The sequence below is a fragment of the Malaclemys terrapin genome, chromosome 7, assembly GCF_027887155.1.
Source record: "Malaclemys terrapin pileata isolate rMalTer1 chromosome 7, rMalTer1.hap1, whole genome shotgun sequence".
Classification (NCBI taxonomy): Eukaryota; Metazoa; Chordata; order Testudines; family Emydidae; genus Malaclemys; species Malaclemys terrapin.
Genome location: NC_071511.1, coordinates 67,165,683 through 67,191,550, shown reverse-complemented (window position 1 = coordinate 67,191,550; position 25,868 = coordinate 67,165,683). Strand labels below are relative to the sequence as shown.

At 44.6% G+C, this 25,868-nt stretch overlaps 1 protein-coding gene across 2 annotated transcripts in view; it reads left to right on the top strand.

Moving 5' to 3' along the window:
- Positions 1-25,868, top strand: part of DLG5 (discs large MAGUK scaffold protein 5) — a 204,877-nt gene that overhangs the window by 30,641 nt on the left and 148,368 nt on the right. The gene's annotated exons all lie outside the window — the stretch shown is intronic.

The following is a 25,868-nucleotide window of genomic DNA, read 5'->3' as shown; positions in this document are numbered from 1 at the left end:
CTTTGTCATGCAATAATACCAGATTACTTGCTGCAAGCATGGCGTGGTCAAGTGTCCTACCTACCATGGAGGACGGAATAAGGCTGCACTGCCCAGAAACCTTCTGGAAAGGCTTTTGGCATACCTCCAGGAGAGCTTCATGGAGATGTCCCTGGAGGATTTCCGCTCCATCCCCAGACACGTTAACAGACTTTTCCAGTAGCTGTACTGGCCGCAAATGCATCCCAAGTCCTCAGGGCAAATGAATCATTAAACGCTTGCTTTTAAACCATGTTTTATATTTTAAAAGGTAAACTCACCTGAGGTCCCTTCCATGGGGTCATGGTCTTGGATACTGGCTTGGGAGGGTTGGGAGGGTACTTCAGTCAGGCTGAGAAAAAGATCCTGGATGTTGGGGAGAACAGAGTTCTGTGTGCTCTCCACAAGCTCGTCTGCCGCCGCCGCCGCCTCCTCCTCCTCTTCCCCATCCGCAGAATCCTCCGGTGTGGCTGAGATTATCCCCGCCTCGGAATCCACGGTCAGAGGTGGGGTAGTGGTGGCGGCCCCCCCTAGAATTGCATGCAGCTCAGCGTAGAAGCAGCATGTCTGCGGCTCTGACCCGGAAAGACCGTTTGCCTCCTTTGTTTTTTGATAGGCTTGTCTGATCTCCTTAACTTTTACACAGCACTGATATGAGTCCCTATTGTGACCTCTCTCCATCATGCCCTTGAAGATTTTTTTTTCAGAAGTTTTGGCATTTCGTCTTTTGGGATGTAGTTCTGCTAGCACGGAATCCTCTCCCCATATAGCGATCAGATCCAGTACCTCCCGTACGGTCCATGCTGGTGCTCTTTTTCGATTCTCGGACTGCATGGTTACCTGTGCTGATGAGCTCTGCGTGGTCACCTGTGCTCTCCACGCTGGGCAAACAGGAAATGAAATTCAAAAGTTAGCGTGGCTTTTCCTGTCTACCTGTCTAGTGCATCCGAGTTCAGATTGTGACCGCTCTGGACATCAATGGTGCACTGTGGGATAGCTCCCGGAGGCCAATATCTTGGAATTGCGGCCACGCTAACCCTAATTCGAAATGGCAATACTGATTTCAGTGCTACTCCCCTTGTCGGGGAGTACAGATATCGATATTAAGAGCGCTTTATATCCAAATAAAGGGCTTAATTGTGTGGACGGGTGCAGGGTTAATTCGATTTAACGCTGCTAAATTCGAATTAAACTCATAGTGTAGACCAGGCCACACAGAGCTCTCCTTCAGGACTAGGAAGCGTACTAAGGCCTTATCCACACTACACAGTTTTGTCGACAAAAGTCAACAAATTCTCATCAACTAAACATTGGAGATGTACACACTGAAATGCTGCTCCTGCTGATGTAACTCCCCTGCTATCCTGACATAATAAAACCACCTCGACAAGCGACATGGAGCTTTTTGCACTTAAAATGATGCAGCGTCAGTGTAGACACGGTGCTTGGTTATGTCGCCCTGATTGGCCTCCAGGTTTCCCACAATGCCAATCCTGACCGCTCCTGTCAGCAGTTTGAACTCCGCTATCCTAAAGGTACACAGGTATGCTCTCCTCTGCCATTAAAAGGCCTAGGAATTTCTGAAATTCCTTTTCCTATTTGCTTGGCATGCACAGTTCACACAACATCTTCCCAGCTGACCATGCCAGCTTTCTGCAACAGAGACTCTCCGCATGAAGCACACCGGAGCTGTTGGATCTTCTGAGTCTATTGGGAGTGGAGGCTGTGTAGTCGCAACTTTGCTCTAGTGATAGCAACTTTGATTATCTATGAGCTGATTGCTAGGAAAAGGGGTAGGAGAGGAACGCGCAGCAGAGCAGGGCCGTGCCAAGATCAAGGAGCTTAGGCAGGTATACTAGAAGGCAAGAGATGCCGACAGTCGCTTTGATGCGGCACCAAAGACAGGCTGCTTGTATAAGGACCTGCACAGCATCCTCGGTGGCGACTCCGCCTCCACTGTCAAGAGCCCTAGGTGGGACTGGAGGCAGTGGACTCAACCTCGATGAGGAAGTGGAGCTGGAGGATGATGTGGAGGAAACGGCAGGATCGTCTGGTGGTGTGGCAAGTCAGGACCTCTTTTCCACTCCGGACACTCTGCACACAATTCCATGAAGGTGGATCTTTGCATCCAAAAGTTCTGCAGCCGCTGCTCATCATCCCATACATGCATCATGATGCAATCCCACCACTCAGCTTGTTTCCTTAGTCCAGTACTGACGCTCCATCGTGGCAAGCTGGTCCCTGAATGCCAGCAGCAGTCTTGAATTATTTGTTTGGCAAACAGCAGGGTAGGCATCACCTATTCATGCTCTGTTTCGCAGCTCATAAAATACTGGAGGACCAACTGATTTGTGTTCATATGGCTCATTGGCAGACTGGTCAGCAGTTCAGGATCCATGCTGTTGGGCAGAAATGGCAGGTGCATGGTTAACAGGGGCAGTTGAAAAACCGTATGAATCGAAGTAGGAAGCCCATGGAATGATGGGATGGAAAGAACTGTATCACGCACATCCCCATGATGCATTGCGATCCATTCTCAGAGTTCCCAGTGGCAGAGGGTGACAGCGGGTGGTGAATTATGCAGTGGCATAGCTATCCACAATGCAACACTCTCGCTATCAATGCAAGAGTGGGGACTGTGGACGTGCTTCGCCGACACAAGGAGCATTGTGTGGACATGCACAACCGATGTTATTAAAGTGACTTATGATCGTCGACATAACTTAAGTCGACTTAACTCTGTAGTGTGGAAATGGCCTAAGAGAGTCACAGTTAAATACAAGATGGAACAGATACTTTAGCATGAGTAGTTAGCACATATTCTAAGGGACCATTCAAGGCCACTTCACCTTAATATGGAACTAACTATTCATGCTAAAGTATCTGTTTGATCTTATATTTAGCTGTGATACTCTTATGACCTTTACCACATCTGAAGAAGAACTCTGTGTAACTTGGAAGCTTGTATCTTGCACCAACAGATGGTGGTCCTATAAAATATATTACCTCCCCCACCTTCTCACTGTTTAAATATAACCTTATTGAGACAGGAACCTGTCTTCTCAAGATAGTATATCATTTGGGGAGGATCAGTACTGTAGAATAAAGAGTCTGCTAGATAACATCATAATACCTAAAAAGCTTCTATTGGTGCTGATGAAGGTGAATTCTGTGTGAGAGAGCACAGAGTAGTTCTGCGTAGGTGAGGTGCAAATCTTGTGTGGTTTTTGAGGAAGTTCAAGAATCTTTTTACAGATTCTATTTTTTATTTTAATCTCTCCTCTCTCAGCCCAATTGCAAGATTCTGGCTGTTGGCCCTTCCCATGAGTTTTCTGGTCTCACCCTTCTTATCTTCTTCCAGTTTAAAGAGAAATTTTATTGCCAATGCTCCCAGCAGCTTTGACAACTAAGGGGCTTATTTTCTTTGCTTCTCTCCTCCTGTGCTATCCCCCTACTTCCTTGGCCAACAAATTTAACCCCAGCTTTAAGTTAGACATTTGTGGGAGATGGGGATACGTTGTTTTTCATTGTCATTGTACATGCATGCTGTCGTGCAGATCATTACGTCTCTATTGTAAACTACAGTGATTACTATATAATGTTAAAAAGACCTTAAAATACCAATCAGACATTCACATGATATAGGAAGTATAATTTGTGCTCATACAAATGTAGCATAATTAGTTCCTCAGAATTTTTTTGTCCTGAAAGTTAGTTTGTAAAGGAACTAATCATGTCTTAAAAAAACAAAAACAAAACAAAAAAAAAAACCCGAACTAGTTGCATTGCAGTGCTAAAATTCATCTGTGAATGACCTCTTAGAACTTTGTAATTCTACACCAACATACTAATTGTCTGGTAAGGTCACAGCAAGTCTTTGTCGTAACTTAGACCAGCATACAGTACTGGGCCAACTGGTTCAGCCGCTGTGCTGGTGCTAGCTTAGAACAACAGCCTTTTGTTATATGGTTGGCTGTCCAAAGTGCATTGTCAGCAGGTTGCTGTGTTTGATTGTAGAACCTGTCAGCTAGTGTCCCAGTAACTTGGGCTTCAATAAATCATGCCATTTGTGTTACACTGCACTAGTAGCACAAAATACAGTAGATGTATAGAACCCATTCTGAGGATTTTAAACAGTGAATAATTGTTCTGTGTACTATTTCTGTGTATGTGTAAAACCAATGTTTGAGTACCTTTTTGTAAGACTTTCTTGCAAGAGGTGGTACTAAGCAAGCACTCATTTCTGCAATCTGTACTGACTTTTTTTCTTATTTCAGATAGACTATTTGTATAAGACAAGGTTGTCAATTAATCAGTTAGTTCACATGATTAATTCAAATTAATCGTGATTTTAAAAATTAATCACGATTAATTGCAGTTTTAATTGCACTGTTAATAAAATACCAATTGAAATTTATTAAATATTTTTGGATATTTTTCTACATTTTTAAATATATTGATTTAAATTGCAACACAGAATACAAAGTGTACAATGCTCACTTAATATTATTTTTATTACAAATATGTGCACTGTAAAAATGATAAAATAGTGTATTCACCTAATACAAGTACTGTAATGCAATCTCTTTATTGTGAAAGTGCAACTTACAAATGTAGATTTTTGTTGTTTTATAACTGCACTCAAAAACAAAACAATGTAAAACTTTAGAGCCTTCAAGTCCACTCAGTCCAACTTCTTATTCAGCCATTCACTAAGACAAACAAGTTTGTTTACATTTACGTCTTATTTAAAGTGTCACCTGAAAGTGAGAATAGGCATTCACATGGCACTGTTGTAGCCGGCATCACAAGATACTTACATGCCAGATGCGCTAGAGATTCATATGTCCCTTCATGCTACAGCTACCATTCCAGGGGACATATGTCCATGCTTGACAGGTTCTGCTCGATAGTGATCCAAAGCAGTGCAGACTGACGCATGTTCGCTTTCATCATCTGAGTCAGATGCCACCAACAGAAGGTTGATTTTCTTTTTTGGTGGTTCGGGTTCTGTAGTTTCCACATTTGACTGTTGCTCTTTTAAGACTTCTGAAAGCATGCGCCACACCTCATCCCTCTCAGATTTTGGAAGGCACTTCAGAGTCTTAAACCTTGGGTCGAGTGCTGTAGCTATCTTTAGATATCTTACATTGGTACCTTCTTTGCGTTTTGTCAAATCTGCGTGAAAGTGTTCTTAAAATGTGCTGGGTCATCATCTGAGATTGCTATAATATGAAATACATGGCAGAATGCACGTAAAACAGAGCAGGAGACATAGAATTCTCCCCCACGGAGTTCAGGCAAAATTTAATAAATGCGTTGTTTTTTTTTTTTTTAAAACAAGCGTTGTCAGCATGGAATGCAAGTCCTCTGGAATGGTGGCCGAAGCATGAAGGGGCATACAAATGTTTATCATATCTGGCACATAAATACTTTGCAGTACCAACTACAAAAGTGCCATGCAAATGCCTGTTCTCACTTTCAGGTGACATTGTAAATAAGAAGTGGGTGGCATTATCTCCTGTAAATGTAAACAAACTTGTTTGTCTTAGTGAATGGCTGAATAAGAAGTCGGACTGAGTGGACTTGAAGGCTCTAAAGTTTTACACTGTTTTTATTTTTGAATGCAGTTATTTTTTAATACATAATTCTACATTTGTACGTTCAACTTTCAGGATAAAGAGATTGCATTACAGTACTTGTAAGAGGTGAATTGAAAAATACTATTTCTTTTGTTTTTTACAGCACAAATATTTGTAAAAAAAAATAAATAAGGTGAGCACTGTACACTTTGTATTCTGTGTTACTGAAATCAATATTTGAAAATGTAGAAAACATCCAAAAATATTTAAATGGTATTCTGTTATTTAACAATGCAATTTTTTTATTTGCGTGATTAATTGTGATTAATTGTTTTAGTTGCTTGATAGCTCTAATAAGGACTAATCACACGAATAAAAGTTGCTGTTTTAGTGTTGTAGCCACTTTGCAATAAGACTGTGTATACAGTTTCAGTTAGATATAATTTCAGATGCACAGACAAGTGCTGAGGTACTGAGAACATGTTTGATTTTAGAAAAATGTTGACTTTCTCTAACCCTTGTGTATTTCCAAGACTTTTATGTTGATTCTATAGCAGTTATTTATTATACAGAGAAATACAGCATGCTGGTTTTATGTTCCTTGAAATGGTGTTTGTATCTAAATGCTGCTGACTTGCATGCAAAGGTTATTTATTAAGGATTTATGTGCCACATAAATACATTGCATTGATTCAAAGATGCTCTCCCTGAGCTCAATTAATAATTCTGATTGATAAATTCTTATAATTTTTAATGGATATGCAGTCGGCAGTTGAGGCAAGTATAGTGCTGTTTAGTTGCTCAGTGTGCATAATTAATGTAGCTTTAAGATTGTTTTCCAATATTATTACTTCCACAATTCTTAAAATCCGAGAAATGAGCAAGTAAACTAGAAACACAGCATGTGTGATTGTAGGATCCCCCATGCCCTCTGCAGTTTGGAAAAGTGGTATGGCTACTTTAAAAACCACATCTTTTATTTTTCCTCAGGCTGCTTCTCTGATATTTATTTTCTAACCTAGTAGGCCCGTTTGAAGCTCACATTAATCCAGGTTTAAGGTTTGTCCAATTCACTCTGTCAACGTTTGCTTTCCTGCCCCACTCAGGGGTGAAAGTGAGCCGGTACGGGCTGGTACTCCATGCCGGTAAGAACCCACACTGGCCCATACCCAGCCCACATTAATGTCCCTGCTCCTTTTGCCTTCCCTGTTGGGGACCCTGCCGGTAGGGTCTGTATCGGCAGGGCTGCTGACAGGGGGCGGGGAAGAGGCAGCAATGGTAAAACGCAGCGGCGGCAAAGGACCCTGTGGCGCTTTAACCTCCCTGCCCCTTTTGCCCTCCTCCCCCCCCCCCCCCCCCGGCTGCTGACGGGCGGGCTGGGGTGGGGGATAAAGGGAGCAGCTGCCCTGGGGCCGGCGATTTAAAAGGGCCAGGGGCTCTGGACGCTGCTGCCCCTACTGCAACAGCGGTGTCTGGCGCTCCGGGCCCTTTAAATCAACATGGGAGCCCCAGACGGCACGGTCCAAGGGCTGGCTGGGGGATGCGGACCCTCCAGCCCTCCCCCTTCCACCTGAGGCCCCGCCCCTTCTGGGGGCCAGAGCTGCCACTTCCCCCCCCACCAGTAAGTGTCCTCAGTTACTTTCACCCCTGGCCCCAGCCACCCAGAAACCACTACTAGAAGATATATGGACCGTGTATATTACATATGTAATTTCCTCTTTGTGGAATGCAACAAATACATTTATCATGTGGCAGAAATCCTGCAAATTATGAATTATGCAGTAAGAAACTAATGCTAGGGCATAGTCACTGTGGCTATTAACTGAACTTCTGTGACTTCAACCAGCCACAGACAAGGGTGCAAAGCATAGCTCTGATGAGGTAGCCAAGGGCAAGGTGGCAACTAAGTCTTGCTTACCAGAGTTTGAAAGTAGTGTCACAGTTTCAGGGTAACTACATCTGTATTCCCCCTCAGGATCTCTCAAGGACACTCACTTAGGGTTTCTGGCTCCCAGCTGTCCCTCTCTTCTGGGGAGAGATCCTGACCAGGATTTTAAGGCTGCACAGCTCCCTGCCTTCAACTGTGATCTCCCCAGCAAGCCAGTCTGCCTAAAGGCCATCACCTGTGTTTTGATTTTTTTTCTTCGAGCCTGGTGTATTGCAACTGCCAGCAGGCACAAGTTGCTACACAGCTCTTTCCAAGCAAGCACCTTTATTCTTAAAGTAAAATAATTGCAAAGAAAACCTACAATAAACAGATTTAAATACACAATGAGTCACCCATCAATCTTATGGGGCCGTATTAGGCCAAAGTTTTTCTAACCTTTCACTTTGTCTGCTTGCTGGATCAGAAAGAAGGCCCTGAATCAGTCTAACCACAGCCTTTTTATGCCAAAAGCCTTTTCTTTGTTGGTCTCTGGAAAATCCAGTATGTGCAAACCTCCCAAGGAGTGGTACTTCTCTGGAGGTGTTTAAAAACTAATCTTAATCACTCTCCCTCCCTACTGTTTTTGGTTCCTAGAAGAGCTATGAAAACCCTCCCCTCATGGAGTAGACCACAATCGTACATACAGGCCTTAGCCCACAGTGATACAGAAACTTAATACAATATGCTCCACCAAAGATACTGCATATGGTTGCAATATCTGTTACATTTAGGGTTGCCAAATTCCTAATTGCAGAAAACTGAACACCCCTGCCCTGCCCCTTCTCTGAGGGCCCGCTCCCGCTCAGTCCAGCCCCTTCCCTCTGTCATGCGCTCTCCCCCACCCTTGTTCATTCGCTCATTTTCACCAGGCTGGGACAGGGGATTGGGGCGTGGGAGGCAATGAGGGCTCTTTGTGAGGCAAGGGCTCTGGGGTGGGGCTGGGGATGAGAGGTTTGGGATGCAGGAGGAGGCTTCGGGCTGGGGGGTGCAGCTGAGGGGTTCAGAGGGTTGGAGGGGGCTCCCGGCTGGGGGTTCTGCATGGGAGTACGGGCTCCAGGATGGGGCCTGAAGTGTGGGAGGGGGCTCTGGGCTGAGGCAGGGGGTTGGGATGTGGGAGGGGGTGCAGGCTTTGGGGTGGGGCCAAAATGAGGGGTTCAGAGTGTGGGAGGAGGTTGTTGTGAGGTCCCTGGCTGGGGATGCGGGCTCTGATATGGGACTGGAGATAAGGAGTTTGGAGTGCAGGAGAGGGCTCAGGGCTGGGGCCAAGGGATTCAGAGTGCAGAAGTGGGCGTGGGCTCCGGTGGGGGAGTTTGGGTGCGGGAAGAGGATCGGGGCTGTGGCAGGAGGATGGGGTGTGGGAGGAAGTGCAGGCTCGGGGAGGGAGTTTGGGTGTGGGAGGGGGCTTAGGGCTGGGGCAGGATGTTGGGCTAAGGGCGGCACTTGCCTCAGGTGGCTCCTAGGTGGAGGCATGGCCGGCATGTTCCTCCTGGTGGCTCCTAGGTGGAGGTATGGCCAGGCGGCTCTGCATGCCGCCCCTGTCCGCGGGCGCCATTGGCCACAGTTCTCGGCCAATGGGAGCTGCAGAGCTGGCACTCGGGCAGCGACAGTGTATGGAGCCCGCTGGCCGTCCCTGCACTTAGGAGCCATAGGATATGTGGCTGCTTCCGGGAGCCACGTGGAGCCAGGGCAGGCAAGGAGCCTGCCTTAGCCCTGCTGCGCTGCCAACCGGACTTTTAGCGTCCCAGTCAGCAGTGCTGACTGGAGCAGCTAGGGTCCCTTTGCAACTGTTCCAGTGAAAACTGGACGCCTGCTAACCCTAGTCACAGTGAGGAATGGGGGCTAGTGGTGAGGCAAATAGTCCATGCAGACAGCCAAAGAGCCTTGGGGGTGGGCCCATGAGACTGCAGACAGCAACAACATAAGTAAAAATTGGGAGCGAGGGAAGAGTGACAATGCATTAGTCCTACAGATGCTTTGAAAAGTATTAGAAAGTTGGGTGGGTGATTTGTCAGCTATCCTTTTGTGTGTCTTCTAATTCCTCCCTCAGGTGGGGAGGGGAGAATGGAGAAAACACATGGAAGTTTGGGAGTCCTGTTTCCTTTTCTTTTTCCCCTTGCTTCTCCCCCTCCCTCTCTCCCTCCTGAAAGGGGTTGATGTAGCCCTGTTTTTGATTTTAACTTTGATCTGTATCTTGGAGAACTGACTCTCAAATACTTCAGCCAGGTTTAATAATACCGGTAATTTAGCCATAAAAGTATTAAGTGTTTTTTAAAAGTAAAAGCTAAACTGAGTGAGTAGCTAAAACTTGTTTAAAGGCAGAAAAACATTTCTATTAGCAAATCACTTAATTGTTTTCAAGCTGACCTATTCCAGTTCAGGCATTATTTTATACAGTCTCAAGACTTTTGGAATGTGAGGAAGTGGAAACCTTTTAAGGCTAAAACTAGGCTTTTTTTGTGGCTTGATTGTATGAGTGTGAAAACCCACTTCCCTTTGATAGTGCTCTGTGGCACATGAAGTCTTTCACTGAAAGTCCCAACCACACGGACTTCCTGTGGTTGATTAGAGATTGCTTAAAAGCTTTGCAAAAAGAGAAACAGAGCTGATTTAGCTGGATAGGTGTTTTTGTTTGCGGGAGGAAGTTATTGTATGAGGATAAAGTAAATGACTTTTGCTGTATACTTTTATGGAGTAACTTGTCTTCAATGGGCCATTTACCAGGCTTAATATATGTCTGTATTCTGTTATATTGCAGGTGATAGATAGATGTGTAATTTACAAATGATTTCCAGTGACAATTTGCTAATTTAAAAAAAAAAAGTCTCATTGAGAAGACGTGTCATGAATTTTTAACCACCTACCGGTGATGCTGATCACATATAAAGGGGGCCTTCGTGGAGCTGATGTTGAATTTTTCATGGTATTGATATTTTTTTTTCTTGTGGTGATAGCCTTTGCCTTGCTTTTTCATGCAGAGACTGTAGTCTTTCCCTAGTTGAGACTGTGAGTACCTGTTACCAATCTGAATTTTGACCTCCTATGTACTTCACAGCCAGGAGTGAGTTTTCTAGTTAGAGAAGTTTGCTAATCGATGAGAACTTTAATGACATGAAAGATTTTTTTTCACTTTCATTTTCAAAATACCCATAAACATTTTGTTTTTGTAATATCCTATTCAGCAAGCTTCACATGTCATTGATTGAGGTCTTGAGCTTGCGGTTCTGGCAATCCTTTGGACCAAATGCAGAACCAAGTAAAACTTGCTCTGTATTGATTTTCCTATCCTCTGTCTGTTTAACCTTCTTTTTCTAAACAGATGCACAGTTGTTTCTGGTCTGCAGGCCCAATACGATGTCCTTGAGGTATGAGCTTTTCCTAGTTCTTCGTAGTGGGATATTAACTTATTTTCCTATGTGTATTGGTCTGTAAATTCACATGCTCAGGAGAAACCCTTCTCAACCTTTTAGAATTCTGAATTGAATGTGTAAGCGGGGCATTCTTGAAATTGTTTTTTTTGGCACTTGTCTTGCTCATTAATGAAGCCAGAGGTGGAATTAAAAGCTGCAGCTGCCAAAGTTGCATTTTTTAAAGCATATGTTGGTGCGCTTAGGATACATGCTGCTCATAATACCATTGCAGAGCTTATCTGGGAAAATATTAAAAAAAAAAATAAAGAAAATACATAACTCAATACAAAAACAAATTTCAGTGATTTATTTTATTTCTCAAATACCTTGAGTTATGCTTTTTATCTATATTAGCATCACCAGGCATTTAGGTAGAGAAAATCTTTTTTAAAAAAAAAGATTAAAATGATTTAAATTTAATTAATAAAGTTATTAATCAGCAATCCAGTCTGTAGTTGAAATTTACAGTGGGTATTGTACAAGTGGTGAGAACAGATTCCATAAGTGCCATCTCCAATATCACAGTAAATATTATTCTACATTTAAAAAAAATGCTTAACCTCACCCTGCATATATCTATTTCTCTGTCCACAAAGGGAAAAATGACTTAAGATGAAATTCGCCAGTAGTGTGGAGTGTGCAAGACAATCTATACTGCTTAAGTGCTGCATGGGGAGGAGGAAGTTCAATGGGAGGAGAAGCAGGCAGACAATGCTGTGCATCACTTGCGTGTCATGAAAGGGATGCCTCCCCCAGCCCTGCAGAGTGCACTGAAGAGGACAGTGGAGGGACCATGATGTCAGCACCTATGTAGAGCTAGTGGCTTGGAGGGTCTGCAGTCTCTGCTTCAGTCAGAGAGGGGTGCGATAACACCTGGCTGCTGCTGGGGAGGGGTTTGGTGTTCACCACTCTCATGGTATTTAATTATTCAGGATCTGTGTTATGTGAGTAAAGTAGATTTCATCCTTGATGTGTACCAAATTAATTGCGAGTGGGGTGGCATAGGGGTGTGTGAGCAGGTATATGAATGCATATACATAATTTTTAAAAATGACTTTTTCCATTATTGCTGAATTATGACTGAAACATCAGTGCAGTTGCCAAGCACTTTCTGTGTGTGCAGACAGTTAACACAGATATGTTAAGTTAACTGGTCACCTAGTAAAACTAGGCAGCACTGGTTTTACTTAATTTTGGAGGAGGTAAGAGAATCTCCAGTTTCTTAATAGCCTTCTCTTCTCCCCCAACCCAGTGCTCTTCTCCCCCAACCCAGTGCTCGTTCCCCTTGTGGACAAAGCTCCTGCTTCTTTCATTCCTTCTGTCATTGTCCTATTTAAAGAAGAAAGCAATAATAGCTGGCTCTTCCAGACCCATTTCTTTCATTACTAAGAGGGTGCCACATCCTGCTAGCTGTCTCACTAGGTATAGAGCATGCCATGGCTATGCAGGTATGCTCGCTCTAATTTGATTTTCACTATTTGCCTTTAAGTAATAAAGGGCAAGTCAGGCAGCTTTCCTGACCATTATAGCTACAAGCTGAAGCAGCAGGCCTTTTAAAATGTTGCTTCTGGTTGTTCTTTAGGATTTCTTCTGGTCCAGAAGTTTATTCCTCTTTTAAAATGTTCTCTTAGTAGAGACAGCTGCAATGTCATTTAAACACATCTGCAAAGTGTCTCCAAATATAAAGACTTTCATACCTTCTACTTTGAAGGGTTTTTTATTTTAAAAATTCCCCTCCTTTTTTCTAATGACAATGCAGTCAGTCTGACTTCTTTTTCCCTATCTTCCTCCCCCCCCTTCTTCTCCCTCCCCCGCTAGTCCTGGCTGGGCTGGGGGTGGTGGTGAAGTGCACTTCCCCTGCATGGAGTGGCTGGGCTGGATCAGACCCACCTCCAGAAACCTTCCCCAGCTCCGCATCTTTTCCCCCTACTTCCTGCCCCCATTGCTCCTCAGCTGCTTTGGGAGGGGTCACTGTACAGGAAGCTGCTCTCCCATCTGCCCAACCCCTGTGCATCTGGACCGCCCTGCACCCGAACCTCCACCCTTCCGAGCCCTGCCTCCGGACCCCCGCCGAATCTGCACCGAGACTCCCACCCCTGCACCCGCATCACTCCTGCACTCGGTGAGCCCCACCTAGCTGCACCCAGACCACTCCCTGCTGAGCTTCCCACACTCAAACTCTCTTCCATGCACTTGGACCCCCACCCCACTGAGCCCTAACCAACTGCACCTGGACCCTCATCCCACCGAGCCCCACTCCCACAGCATCTGGACCCCCCTGCCGAGTTCCTCAAACCCAGACCCCCCCCTCGCCGAGCTCCAGCCACCTTCACCTAGATCTTCCCCTTTAGAGGCCTTTGCCCCTGAACCCAGAACCTACCAACCAGCCCTGTACATCCAGATCCCCTCCATACCTAAACCCTTCCCACTGAGCTGCCTGCACCCAGATTGCCCCACACAGAACCCTCTCACCTCACACCTGGATCACCCCACACTAAGTCCCTCTACGCTTGGATCCTGCTGGGCTGAGCCTGCCTGCCCACACCTGGTGCAGAGGGGCAGGACCCTGGGGTGCTTCTGGGGCAGGTCCAGCCCTTGAGCTGTGTAAGGGTCGGGTGCAGCCTCACTGCTGAGTCCCTGTCCGGGTGGTGTGGGGGGAAGGGATTGCAGGGTAATCTTCCACCTCCGTGCAGCCAGTGGCTATGCTCCCCACTGACATACTGGAGCCTCCATATTTGTCAATAAATAAATGAAATTTGCAGAATTTTAAAATATTGTGCACAGAATTTAAATTTTTTTGGCGCAGAGTTCTCAAGAGTACTATTTCTGAGCGGTTCAGCTATAGTTGCCTCTTGGCCCAGATTCTGGGCTCCACCAGGGATTAAAACAAGAATTACCTCTCCCCTTATGGGTTCCAGGAATAGCTGCTCCAGTAAGTAGCCCTGGTGACTAGAACTTTTATCTCTGCATCACTCCCTGATATGACATTTACCCAGTCAATGTGAGGATAGTTAAAATCTCCCATCATTATTGGCTTTCTGCTTCTGTAGCTTCTCTAAACTCCCTTAGCATTTTGCAGTCACTGTCACCACCCTGGTCAGATGGTCAGTAGTAGTAACCTACTGCTATACTTTTTTTATTTGAGCATGGAATTTCTATCCATAAAGTTTCTGTGGTAGTGTGTTTCATATAAGATTTGTACATTATTTGGTTTTATGCTTTCTTTAACATATGCCACTCCCGGACCAGCACTACCTCTCCTGTCATTCTAGTGTATTTTGTACCCTGGTATTATGGTGTCCCATTGATGATCCTCATTCCACCAAGTGTCCACGATGCCTATTTTATCGATATCCTCATTTAATGCCAGACACTCTAAGTCACCTCTTTTAGTGTTTAGACTTCTAGTATTTGTTATAAGCATAGGCGGCGAGTTATATGGACTCATGGTGCCCGGGCTCCAGCAATATTCAGGGCCCGGGAGCCCAGCTCCACCAATGTTCAGGGCCGGATCTCTCCCCCAGCCCCGCCTGCCGCCCCCACGCACCTCCCCCGAGTGTCCCCGGGCCCCTACTTGCTGTCCCTGCTCGCCTTCCGGGTCCCTGGAGTAGACTGCAGCTCCATGTGGCCTCTCTGCATCAACTGTCGCCGCAGGGTCCTAGTGTTCCCCAACCACTACTGCCAGGGCAGGCTGACCCTGAGCCTGCCCTTCCCCCTCAGACCCTTTCATTTTCCAATGGGATTCTCCACCAGCACAGGCCCCTGCCCCCACCTTCCCCGCCCCGCCTGCAGTCACCAGTCCTGTCCCACGCTGGACAGGGGGCAGCCCCATCCCCCACCCCCAGTGAGGCTACAGTGAGGGGCAGCCTGGAGAAGATGCACATGTAAGGTGAGGTGGTGGCCTTGGGGGGAGTAGGTAGGAGGGGGCAGTGGTGTGAGAAGAGGGGGTGGGGGGAATTTGGGACTTGCAGGGCTACGGTGGCCAGAGAGAGAGGCTCAGGGCTGCAACTGCTGGGGAGAGACCCCCTTCCTTCCCAGCTTCAGCTCTGTGGCGGGGAGAGACTTCCCCCCTCCTTTCCAGCCAGAGCTCAGGGGCTGCTGCAGTGGGGGAGACAGGGAGAGAACCCCCCTTCTTCCCAGTCCCAGCTTGGGGGCTGCTGCAGCAGGGGAGAGAGGGCACATCCACCGCATTAGAAAGGTTAAGATTACTGATATTAAAATATGAGTTGTGTGCTTTTATGTGTAGAACAAAAAAAGTTTATTATTTAGGGGTTTTTATATAGCACTTTTATCCGAAGTGCTTTACAATAGTTAGCTAACGGTACATACAACATTTGGAAAGATCATTAAGTGGTCCGCCAAGACCCTCAGCAATTTTCAAGTGCTCCGCAGGAAAAAAAAGTTTGAGAGCCACTGCTCGAATTGATCAGCAACGTAACAACAAAACAACGTTAACCGGGACCACTTTAAGTGAGGAGTTACTGTATATTGGCTTACAAGGCAGGTATTGGGGGGGGGGGGGGGGGGGAGAGGGCGGAGAGGCGGAACTTGGACCTATTCTGGGCACCATCAAAAAATATACAAACCTGCCACCCCTTGTATGTCTTGTCAGAATTCAGTTGCTTGCTTTCCTGTGCTTTATTTAAATGGGACTCTATTTCATTTGACTGTTCGTCACTATCTCTTGCTTGTACTTTACCAACTTCTTTCCTGTCCTCTTCACTAGTTTAGAGTTCCTCCTTTAATAAATTCATCCGTAAAGGATGTCACTGCTCTAATCACATGCTCCTCTGCACCTGTCTGCTTTCCCCTAGTCCTTAGTTTAAAAAAGCTTCTATGACCTTTTTAATTTTACGTGCCAGCAGTCTGGTTCTATTTGGTTTAGGTGGAGCCCATCCATCCTCTATAGGTCACTTCTTCCCCCTTCAAAGGTGCCCAGTTCCTAATAAACTTAAATCCCTCTTCCCTACACCATCTCATCTATACATTGAAATCTTGCAGTTCTGCCTGTCACACTGGTCCTGCATGTGAGAAAGCTACCAAGGAGGTTATGGGCTTTAATCTCTCATCCTGCAGCCTAAATTTGGCTTCCAGGACCTCTCCTATCTTTTCTATCTTTCCCTATGTCATTGGTATGTACATATACCATGATCACTGGCTCCTCCCCAGCAGTACCTGTAAGGCTGTCTAAATATCACGTGAGATCTGCCACCTTTGCACCCAGCAGGCAATTCACCATGCAATGCTCCCCCTCATCACAAGCCGAACGATCTCTATTTCTAATTTTCAAATCCCCCACTACTATCACCTATATTATCCTAATAACTGAGGTGCCAGCCTTCAGAGGGGTATCCTCGGTGTGAGAGGGTACCATAACCTCTCCTGGAAGGTGAGACCCAACTATGGGATCATTGCCCTTTGTGCCTTTCTTGATGCTCTCCTGCCCTGAGGCATTCATTCTCCTCAGCAGCACAGAAGCTCTCAGCTGGGAGGTGGGACTGCACCACTGTGTCCCTGAAAGCCTCCTCTGTATACCTCTCTGTTTCCCTTAGCTCCTCCAGTTCAGCCACTCTTGCCTCAAGAGCTTGTACTTTGTCTCTGAGGGGCATGAGTTGCTTGCACCTCCTGCACATATAAGCTACCTGTCTCATGGGCAGGTAATTACAAGTTACACTTGTTCGTTGTCCACCTTGTGGAAATGCCAAGACAGAGCGCTGTGTTTTACATGAAGATTGGATGGTGGTTAGATCTGTGGTTGTTCCAAAGGGAGTTCTAGAGCTGTGAGCTTTCATGACAGTGTGTCCTTTTGCCCTCTTTGTCGATTGTTCCATAGTACCTGATGAGCACAGCTGTAGTGGTAATCCTGGTCCTGGAGATAAGTAGTCTCTGAGGGAACTGGGGTCAATCCCATTCTAGTCCTAGAAGATGAAAATCAAGGCCTTGAAGCTGATTGGGTACTCTTTGGAAACAAGTATAGAGAGCAGAGCACTGGGGTTGATGCATTCATATCAACTGGTACTGCTTAATAGGTGGTCTGTATGAGCTGGAGTTCCTTCAAGGCCCATTGAGTTCTCAATAAGCATACTGTGTTGCAGGTAGTCCCTTCCTTGGAGAGTTCTTCAAGCATTTCCCGCTGCTGCCAGGTCCACATCTTTAAGGATGGAGTAAAACCTCTTATGTTACTGCCTGTAGTGACAGAAAACGTTCCCAGCCACTCTAGGATTTTCTATGGGCAAAGCATAGTCTCTGGAAGACTTTGAGACTTAAAACCATCTATAGGGAAATGCCATCCATGTATGGCGGTGGTACCATGTTTGGCATGCGCTGCAGAATGCTTTCTTTTTGCTGTTCAGCCGGAGTTCTTCCTTCTCCAGAACATTATTTCAAAATGACTATTATATTAAAGGAAAATGGCATGGAAAATGCACAGGTAACCAAACAGCTGTTGGGGACTATTTCTACTTAATGCAACCTTGTGATAGGTAAAATTACAGTTTACTCTGTCCTCTTAAATTCCATTGTTTATTTATGGAAAGGGCAACAGACTTGGTAGACACTGAATGGACAGCACTGGGTGCTCACAGAAATCTTCCCATGATTTGAGAAAAATGAAATAATGTTTCCAGCTCCCCTCTCCCCCAACACTCTCACACACGTGCTTTATATAATATGGGCTACTGTTTTTACTTAGTGTTGGCTTTGTGTACAGAAGATTGTAGAATGGGGGCAGTGATCATATTTGGCTGTTTTATGGCATGGTGAAAACAAGTGCACGTGAGCTCTTTAGCTTAATCAACAATGACACCGAGGTGTGTTACCTTTGGGACTAAGAAATTAATTCAGCCACCTTGCAGTTTTGCCCTGAGCCTTACTAGAGAAACATGAAGCTATGTGGAACTAAATGGAGTCTTTTAATTCATGACACCACATGCACTCTCAGAAGTTGAATCAAATAAGAACCCTCCTGTCTCTCTTAATTATGAGTTATTTAAGTACTCACTATCTTTTAAGAATTCCATTATTTCTCTGGAGTTGTATGCCCTTGAGTAGTGGTATTAAATAAATCAAAAGAGCTAGGCAGAGAGTTGAAGGGCTGTTGCTAGATGGGTTGTTATTTCCCAGAAAGTTGATTTGATTCGGAAGTTACTGTTGATCAAAAAGCCAAATGGATCAATCAAATGTTTTAAGGTGGTTGGTAAAGGTTTCTTGTCCTTGTTAGCTGAAACTGGTGTTTCAGTCTGAATGCTGGTTGTAAAGTTCTTCTCAATTAGTGTCTTCCAAGAACAGATAATATTACTTTTTTCACCCAGTCCTTTATCCAAAAGTAAAAGGTATTACCCATAACTACAGCATTGGAGAATGGAATATTTCTTTCTTGCGTGAAAGAGAATTGTTTTCTGAAGATGCACATATTTAACAGATTACCATGCTTTGGTTCAAATATGTGCTTGTCTGGGACTCCTTGGCTCAAAATTTGAGGAGTCTGTTTTCAGAGAACACCAGTTAAAGGTATTCTGTTTCAAAAGACACCCATCTTAACAGATTATTACTCTTGGAATCTAAAATCTCCAGAGTTGTCTTTTTAAAGAACAAAATAAAACAAACAAAAAAAAACAAAAAAAAAAAAACAAGAGATTAAAAAGCTGTGTGCAGTAGGGAAGGCTAACAGATACCAAAATAAAATACCTAGAAAGTGGGAGAGTCAGGGCCATGCTGGCTCTGGAGTAGACTTGCTTCTGTGCAGTGAGCTGTAACCAGACTCTACGCCTGATGTCAAATGGTGGTGGCATCAAATTTGTCTTGGACAATAGAGGGCTGTTAGGCTCACTGAGCCTTTCACTTCTCTCCTGAGCATGGTTGATAACTTTGCTACGAGGAAAGTAAATGAATGTTGTCTGTTGGCTGAGGAGGGTGAGCGTCTTGTTGGAGGGATCTCTCTTTGGTGCCTTCTCTTCAAAGATGTGATCCATTGCCCTGTTGGGCCAGGGGTCACTTGTGTGATACCAGTGTGCATTTTTGTGGCCTGTCTATAACTGTTTCTTTCTAGCTAGGTAGGTAAGTAGTTGCTCAGAATGTCTAGTGGGATATTGCTGAATTGCGCACCTGCAGGGCTTTCCAAAGCACATGGGCAAATTCTGGCACCTCGCTGTGTGTTTTTATAGAACATGGTGGCCCGATTGCTTGAACCAGAGCCTCTTGTTGAACATATTTGAACATCCTCAGATTATTCAGGTCTGCATTCAAATTCAGTTGCTGTTCTTACAAGACTATGTTCCTTGGATATTATTAATCTGCCTCTGCTCCCCGTTTCAGGTGGGATATATCGGTATTTGCTCCCATTTGAAGGAGTGGATTTTGGAAGTCCAGGCCTTAATGGCAAATTGTCCCTGGCATGCTAGCAGACTAGAAGTTTTCTGCCACCTAGGTATGTGTCTGAGTCATTAGTGAATTAATCCTCATGATGCCACTGTCAGGTAGGGAAGTATTATCCTGTTTTTACACTTGTGTACAAAGAGAGTAAATGACTTGCTGAAGGTAACACAGGAAGCCTGCCAGACCTGTGACTGTAGCCCAGATCTCCTTAACTCCAAGCACATTCTTCTTCCATACATGTCTCTGGAGACCTTAGTAAAATTGAGGTTTACCTATTTGGTGTCCAAAAATGCAGTATTCCTTTTCAACATTTGCACTTATGGGAACTTAGGTAAAAGAGTGCTGTCGAAGGCTCAGTCTGGAAAATATCAGTGTTGGAAGTAACCAGAAGTAAAATACAGTAACTCCTTACTTAAAGTTGTAGTTATGTTCCTGAAAAATGCAACTGTAAGTGAAATGATGTTAAGCGACTCCAATTTCCCCATAAGAATGAATGTAAATCGGGGGGGTTAAGTTCCAGGGACTTTTTATTTATTTTTATTTATTTATTTATTTTATTTATTTTTGGGCCATACAGTACAGTACTGTAGTTGGGAGGTGCCCCAGCCTTACCCCACACAGGCACATCCCACTGGCATTGGAGACAATGGGGCAGGCAAGGAGGCTGAAGGTGTTGTAGGCTAGAAGAAGCATGTTGCGCAGCAGCAGCTTCCCCTACTCTGCAAGCACCAAGGACGGGGGACTCAACCCTTGTCCTGCCCACGCCTTCCCTCAAACTCCCACCCTTAACCCGCCTTTTCTCCCCCCCCTCCCCCTTCACTACGCACGCTGAGTCCTTCTCTCCCCCCCGAATGCTGCAAGCCAGCTTATCACCACAGGCGGGAGGAGGGGGAAGGGGCTGATCTGCGGGGTCTGCCAGCAGGTGGGAGGCGCTGTGTGGGGGCGTAGGGGAGCTGATGGGTGGGGGGGGCTGCCAGCTGTGGACAAAGCAGGCAGCCAAACGATGTTATAGCGAAGCATTGCATAACTTTAAATGGAGCACATTCTGTAATTGAGCAGGGACGTAAGATCGAAACAACATTAAGCGAGAGGACGTTAAGTGGGGAGTTTCTGTATTTCCCTTTGGTTAACAAGGGTGTGTGTGTGTGTCTGCCTTTTGGTAACACTGGTTTGCAATGTTGCAGTCTTATTGGACCCTGGGCTGCTACCAGCTGTCCAAAGGGTAGGCCGGCTCCAGCATTTCTGCCGCCCCAAGCAAAAAAAAAAAGTCGCGATCGGCAGCAGCAACTGGGGAAAAAAAAAAAGAGCCGCGATCGGCGGCAGCAGTTAAGCAGCAGGTCCTTCGCTCCTAGAGGGAGTGAGGGACCTGCCGCCTCCAAATTGCCGCAGTGCCGCCCCTTTCCCTTGGCCGCCCCAAGCACCTGCTTGTTAAGCTGGTGTCTGGAACCAACCCTGCCAAAGGGGCACAGTAGTTAAGATTATAGTGGTTGGTTTGACAGCCTTCTCTAATGCATGCTCTTTATGCCACAATTTTCCATAAATTTGCCACCTCCAGATTGTGTTACCATAAAACACTTCAGTTAGGGCTGCACTTCAAGAGCATTCACACTTCAGCTAGCACAGAGCATTGCCCTCCACTTACACGGGGGAGTTTCAGGGAGCAGGATGCCGGTTTTTCAAGAGATCTCACTGGTTCCAAATTCATTCTGAGTGCAATTTGAGGCTTGGCTTTGAACTCTAAATACTTCCATGGTTTGTGTCCTGTATGCCATGGTGGCTGCCCCTCTCCGTAGCTTATCGGAGATCAGTGAGTCTGTGTTCTATACATCTGGAGTTGGTGGCAAACCAACTGTTAATTGTCTTGTAAGGCATTCAGATATCACAGTAATGAGTGTGCACAGATAATGACATGACATTGTCATTCTTCATGTTACAGTTTACGCTCCTCTTTCACCCTTTGGCCTAACAGACCCATCTTCTAAGCAGGCTTCAAAACTCTTCTACTTAATCAGTTTTGCTTTGAGGTGGAGGTTTGAGTAGAGATCTCTGGTTAGGCAGGCTAGATTTTTAGTGCTAATTTTTTAACACACTAATTTAGAGGTGTACAATTCCTTTTCATTGATCGTATGCCAAGGGAGATGTGGAGAAATGCGCTGAATAATTTTGAAAAATAAATAATTCAGACCTCTGTATCTAATTTACAGTATCCAGACTTGCATCTCTCAGTGTAAATCACTGAAAACATGTAGCTGACTTCTAAATAATAATTGTAAAAGAATCTTAAGTGCCTTAGGTCTCTTCTTAGTTAATGTTAACATGACCCCCAAGAGAAGGGAGTGGGGAGGGAGAAACAGTGATAACTGGGTTATCAAACTTTTTTCCCTTGGTTGGAAACTCCTGAAAGCTTATTTCTGCTATTGAAGCGAGGGTTCATCTTTTACTTCCTTGATTTTACATTTATTTCCGTTCTGTGCTGTAAAGCTACATTGTCTTTCTTTCTGAGACTGGATCACAGCATATTAACAAGCTGTTAATGCACATCAGCAGATTCCATGTGGACAGTTGGTCCACAGCAGGCGAGTGTGGGGTGGATTCACATGCCAGCTTGTTGTGAAATAATCATTGATGTAGAGAAGCCCTTAGTACTGACAGTTTTTACATCCACAGAATCATATTGAGCACTGATCTATTAAATCGCTCTCAAAAATTCCCCACAATTCATTCTCAATTTTAATAGCTTTGGTGCATATGTTACTAGTTTCACATCAAATCTTGTTTCTATGGCTTGTAAAATGTTATTTTAAAGCGTTAGTTGTGAAGAGCTGGAATCTTTATTTTTTCCTGAAGGGTAAAAAGCAGTACATATGGGGGAAGCAAAAATTCAGAAGACCTACCTCATGCTAGCTCCCTTTTCAACACAGCCTATTCTAGACCAAAACTTTTCCAATGGTTTTGGCTGTTTTCCTCTGAGGTCTCTTTCAGCCTCTGAAGCATCCTACCAATATAATAAATAGATAATTTTCAAAAAGCTCTTTAAAAAGTGATACACATTCACATTTACCACAATTTTTATAAAATTCATAACGCAGCAGTACGATTGTCATGCAACGCGCACAATTTTCAAATGGATCTACATTAATCTTTTCCTGACAAAGATAAACGAAGAGTAAAATTATGATGCAGGAAGGATCAGCACTACTTGGGATTGAAATAAATCAAGACAGCCAAGGAATATTTTTTGACTTTTCACTTCTAAACTCTGATCCATTTTAAGCTGTCATAGTTACACAAGCACATTTTAAAATCCTTTCCTGTATAATTGACTAGATGAACTCAGTCTTCCATTAAAACTCACTTCACACACTTTGTAATAGAAGTGCTGTGACTCATTAGTGCTGCAGCCACATCGCTGGGGGAGGGGCACTTCTCCATAGATTTGAAGATTCATAGCTTTGACATAACTTGATCAGTTCTTAATTGTATGTTAAAGAATTTTGCACTGTGTTGCCAGCAATATGAATATGAATGGAACAATGGATGTCTTTATTTCTTTTTTTTTAATGCACTGGCATTCTGCTCCTGCTGTTTGCTGCATCTCTCTCTCTGTCCCCCCTCGCCCTCCTTGTTGCCACTACCAGTGAAAGGGGATGCATACAAGAACATATTGTAGCAAAAACAGTATATCTCCAAAACCTATTAAAAACTCAAAATGTAAACAAAGTTGGAATCCATTTATTCTTGGGGGTGAAATTTGTACCATTACCTCTGTTGTAGACCCCAAAACAATGAGACCGATACCATATTATGGTTAAATGCGGTGGCTGCAACTTTATTAAAAACTATCGCCTAACTAGGGTAACCACCCAGGAGAATTATTGCGAAAATCTCAATGGGAGCCAGTAAGCCCCAATGTACTGTAAACCTGATGGAGGAAGTGAAGTCCACGCCCTCTCTGCATGTCACAATGGCTATCCTGCCTAGGTAGGAAATGGTGTCAGCCCCGCTCATGCTTCACCATCACAGGAGCAAGTCATTCAGCCCCCGTGGCAGAGGAAGGGACAAGCTCCTCCAGAGCCCTGCCCGCTTCCCTGCGCTCCCAAACCTGCCCTACCAACACATGCATATGCCCTGAGAACACAGAAGGAAGGGGAGGGAAGGGAGAAGGGAAGAATCGGCTCCCACAAGCTAAAGGCAAGGGGAGGGAGAAGAGAAGTGGGGAACATGACACATTGCCTTTGCTGCTCCCAGTTGAGATTTCTTCTACCCTCCCAAACCCCAGAAGGAATCTCCTCTGTCCCTGGCCCTGTCAAAATCACACCTTTAGGGAGCAGGGTGAGCATTTGTGTAGAAAATCATTTTTGTGTTCCAGGTAAATGCCCCTCTGCTGACAGGGTGTTGGTTTTTTTTGGGCACATAGTGACTCATGTTACTTTCTCCGCCATGGTGGCAGACAATGAGTTCACTTGATTCAGTGATGTTTGTCAATTTTCTCTTTTTACTTTGAAGAGTTTTCCACAAATTCTTATTGTAGAATTTTCATGAACAGATTGATTTCTGCAGTAAGACCATGATTCTGTGAAGCACATAGGCACACATTTAACTACTTTTCCAAATCAGGACTTAGGTATGTTCTTTTTAGACCTGTAAACTTTAGATATGGCTGCGGTGTCTCAGCCTCCATTTGACTGTCAAGATTGAAAAATTCTGGTTCATGATGCCAGACATTTCAGTGTGTTCCTAGTTAATGACTGTTACTACCTTTACTCCTGAGTTTGTGGATTTGACTTGTTTGTTTGGTTAAAACAGTGTCATTTTTATGAAAAGTTTTTGTCTATTTTTGGAAAGTTTCTTAAAACTTAACATATTTTTAACAAAATTGGTTCCAAATTGTCTAATTTTAAAGAAGTGTCAGTTTTTATGATGGATAGCCTGGAGTTACTTAGGCCTGGTCTACACTACACTGTTAGGTATCACGGGGTAGCCGTGTTAGTCTGTATCTACAAAAACAACAACGAGTCTGGTGGCACTATCTGTTACTCTTTAAGGTGCCACCAGACTCCTTGTTGTTTTTACTACACTGTTAGGTTGACGTAACGCAGTTTAGGTCGACCTAATTATGTCAGTGGCTATATTACAGTCTTGTTCTGCCAATGTAAGTGCCCTACTCCAGTGGCTCTCAACCTTTCCAGACTACTGTACCCCTTTTGGAGTCTGATTTGTCTTGTGTACCCCCAAGTTTCATCTCACTTAAAAATGACTTGCTTACAAAATCAGACCTAAAAATACAAATGTCACAGCACACTGTTGCAGAAAAATTGCTTAGTTTCTCATTTTTACCATATAAAATAAATCAATTGGAATATAAATATTGTACTTACATTTCAGTGTCTAGTATATAGAGTAGTATGAAGTTAATGCTAGTGCTTTTTATGTAGTCTGTTGTAAAACTAGACAAATATCTAGATAAGTTGATGCTCCCCCTAGGAGACCTCTGTGTACCCCTGGTTGAGAACCACTGCCCTACTACACTGGCATAACTCCACCTCCACGAGAGGTGTAGGGCTTATGTTGGTGTAGTTAGGGCCATGCAGTGTCTCTATAGACACTGTGTTACTTGCATTGACTGTTAGCTCTCTTGTCAATTTCATGTCTGCATGAAATTGACAAGAAAGCAGGTCAGCTGGGCTCTAGCTCCTGCCCCATCTCCTGCTCCTGTCTGGGAGCCAGGGCCAGAATGGATCCTGGGCAGCTTTTCCATCCTCACCCCCCTCAGCTGGGAACATTGGCCGTCTTGTCAATTTCAGCCCCTCCAGCTCCTGCACCTCCCCTCCCCCCTTCGCAGTTCTAACTAGAAGGGGAAAAATGCAGGGGTAAGGCCAAAGCCCCTGCTCAGCAAAACTTATCCTTCCTGTCATTGCTGAAGCGGGGGAGGGGGGAGTGGGGAAAATGGATTCGAATCCAAACATGCCTCTACTCACTGCAGGACCATCTAACCAGTGGCCTCAGTTCCAGTCCCCACTGACACATTAAACTACTGCTCTTCCCCGCCCTAAAATCCTAGGACAGGCCCTGGGAAGCCTGCAAAAAATCTCAGGTGGTGTAAGAGGGGGAAAACATTAATTCTGTGGTATGGATTATATCAACATCTTTATAATACTACTAGTTCAATTAATGGCCACTGTTAATTTGGATTAGTAGTTGAAAGAGAACATATTCTCTATTTGAATATGTGTGTAGGTTGTCCCTACCACCACTAGACAAAAATAAAATGTAAAGCCCAACTTTTATTTATTTAAATGAAGCTGATCATCTCTGGGAATAGTTCCCTGTTTCAGTGTGCAGTGGGCTGAATGTTACTCTATAGGGGATTCTTTTATCAGGCCTTAGTTGATGATGTCTGCATGTCATTTTAAGGTTGAAAGAAGTTATTTCAGGTTTATGCCAGGAAATGTGAAATCACTTTCTTTCAGAAGTGCCGGCTTTGATGGAAAGGGCAGGTTTTTAAGAAGAGTACAGTCTGGTCATGTCACTTACATTTCAAACGAGGTATCTGGAATGTTA